Source organism: Camelina sativa, chromosome 17 (genome assembly GCF_000633955.1).
Source record: "Camelina sativa cultivar DH55 chromosome 17, Cs, whole genome shotgun sequence".
Classification (NCBI taxonomy): domain Eukaryota; kingdom Viridiplantae; phylum Streptophyta; class Magnoliopsida; order Brassicales; family Brassicaceae; genus Camelina; species Camelina sativa.
Genome location: NC_025701.1, coordinates 21,702,810 through 21,705,741, shown reverse-complemented (window position 1 = coordinate 21,705,741; position 2,932 = coordinate 21,702,810). Strand labels below are relative to the sequence as shown.

Sequence of the window (2,932 nt, the reverse complement as noted above, 5' to 3'; positions counted from 1 at the left end):
CCGTCTCAAACTCACCCAATTACCTCAGAAATCACTGGGAATCACAAAAGCAACGAACCCAAGCAACAAAACAACACAAACAGCAAAGAAAACACACAAACAAGAGAGATCTCATGCTTAGATCAACCATGGTCAAGCACTCACCTCAAGAACAGGAAGATTGGATTGAGAAACGTGGAAAACAACACCTCCAGAAGCTCCCCCTTCGTTTCCAGCAACAGCTAACCCTCCTACAGCCTCAGATCTCTCCAAAAACCCCAAGAACAAACCCAGAAAGTCACAGAAACGTTTTCTCTCTTTTCTCTCTTTCTCTTTCTCTCAAAAGCGGCGACTACCAACCAAATGACACGACCTAGGGTCGTTTTTCCCCTTTTACACACGATTTAGGGATTTCCTTGAACCAAACCGAACCAATCAGCAATTAAATCAAACCCGACCAAACCGGAAAAACATGGTGTCGATCGATGCCACCAAGGGTGTCGATCGACACCCACACCAAATTTACAAAAATTGGTTCGCGGACGTTACACGAATGCTGCTACTTATTTCTCAACTTTAGTTCCTTCATAGTCTTCCCACTCGAGATTTTCAAGACTCCGTAATAGACATTCAGGAACTAAGCTTGGTTCACTCCAGCACGCGAGCTCTTTACGGGTATGGCACTGATATAAATAGATTGGATTAGAGAACAACATATTACATTTATACGTACTGGTCAAGGAAAATAAAAAATTCAGTTCGTTTGTTAAGATCTATGTACCTGGTCAAGTTCGAGAGCTTGTAAATTAGGGGAAGCTCTCATCAAAAACAATAGCAGATTCACCCACTCTGTGTCACATGTCCATATTATTAAACGTACGCGAGAGAAGAAGACACAACTAGGAGGATATGCATCCTGCATACAATACAACATATTTGATCACAAGAAAAAACAATTGTATAGAACGAACACTGCTAGAAACACAACAGCCTTGGCCGTAAACAAAAAATAACTTTGAACTAAATAAACATAAACCGAGACGCTTGACTGAAGTAATAGACCCTAGAATCTTTCCAGTAAGAAAGCAAGCAATGTCGATATCTGCCTTTTCCATCTTAGGCATATTATTCTCAATGACACAGAACCTTCCTTGATGATCAAGAATGTCCAAGTGCTCCAAAGAAGGATCGTCTATCACAAAGCCATGATCATCATCAATAGCTTCATCTACGTCTTTTGGTGTAGACATGACTAACTTCTTTAGAGAAGGCATTCTAACGGTGAAGGTTGTCACATTTTCATCTGGACCGTGAACCACATATAAGTCTTCAAGAACATGACAATGGGATAAAAGCCTCTTTACGAATTCGTCACCAGGGTACGTCACCAATACAATTACCAATGACTTGAGGGAAGGGAAAGAAAAATTTGAAGAACAATCCACAAGAATCACACTATTAAGTTTCAATGTCACTAGCATTCTACACTCTGTATACAAACTCTTTGGAAGTATGATTGGAGATGGTCTAAAAGAAGTATCGATCTCGATAATCAGCTCACGGATAGAGCATTTATCTGCAGCTCTAATCCATACGGGAATATCTTCATCACGACAGGTTTCACCAAGTTTGAAGTGCAAAGTTTCGAGAATTGGAGCCTTGTGCAATGCCAAAGACCCATCTACAAAGCCCGAAATCTTTGAATATTCTTGTTGCTATCATCGTATACAAGTCTTGGTACCATCATCCAAAGGAATCTCCAACGTTTATACAGAATCATTGTGGCCACAACATCTTCCGTTGGTAGTAACGACAATATTTCTACGAGCAACGCATCAGGCAGTTCACTTAATCTATCCGGACCCCTTTGGAATTTCGATTGTTCACTGTCGTCAAGGCCAAAAAGCCAAAACCAGATACGAGAAACATCGAAAAGACAACGAGGCTTGAGAGATTCACTGTCGTCATGTGTGCATATCTCTCCTGATATTAGCTTATTTCTTTAGTCTGTTTGCTAAAAGAAAATTTCAATATATCTTATGTAACCATTAAAATATATCTCAATATATCTTTTTTCCGTAATATATCTCAATATATATATATATATATATATATTTATTCATATTTATATTTTAATTTCCACAAATTTCTCATACATCTTTTATAAATATTTCAGAAATCTTTATAATATTACATATTATCTCCATCATTTTTTATTTATGTTATTATATATGCTTTAATATAAATATTAAATTACAAAAGTGGCTAAATATATACATTTGAAAAAAAAAATATTCTTCTACACTCAATCTCTTTGAAATTAATAGTCAAAATTTTAATAAAAATTACAAGATTGTTGGAGCATATTCGACCTACATGATATCTTCCTGAAAACGTTGCGAGGGTATGTCCATTGAAGCCAAATAACCAAACCTCTTCTCGGAGCTGAAAAGGTCAAACAAGATACTAAGGTGGTCGCCATCAGTGGCTGATGTAAGAAGGCATGATAGTCTCATGCGAGCAATAATGTATTAATTATTTTTAGTGCAAACTTGATTGAATTTGATGATTTTTTTGGTTAAATTAGTCTTTAACCCCTATAAATTTGTGTTCAAACTTCCAAATGACCCTTTAACTATACTTTCAATCTTATCACCTTTTTCTTTGGTAAGAAAAAGAAGTTTCAAAGAAGTATAAAAGAAGAGTCTTAAAAGTGATTAAAAAAATTCTCACAACTTTGCATAAAATTAAATAAAAAGATCAAAGGATTAAAGGAAGATGTTACTTTGACCAGATTTTTGGATATATTTTTGTAAAATTTTCTAGTCTAGAATGAGTAGACCAATCAAGGAATCAATTGTTCATTAATATGTAGTTGAAAATATAAAAAAGTTTGACCAACAATATTTCACCATTATCCTCTAATTTAATACATTCCCAAAAGATGTTTTCA

General features: G+C 35.7%; 1 pseudogene; it reads right to left on the bottom strand.

The window, feature by feature from the left end:
- Positions 543–1,947, bottom strand: LOC104759703 (annotated as a pseudogene).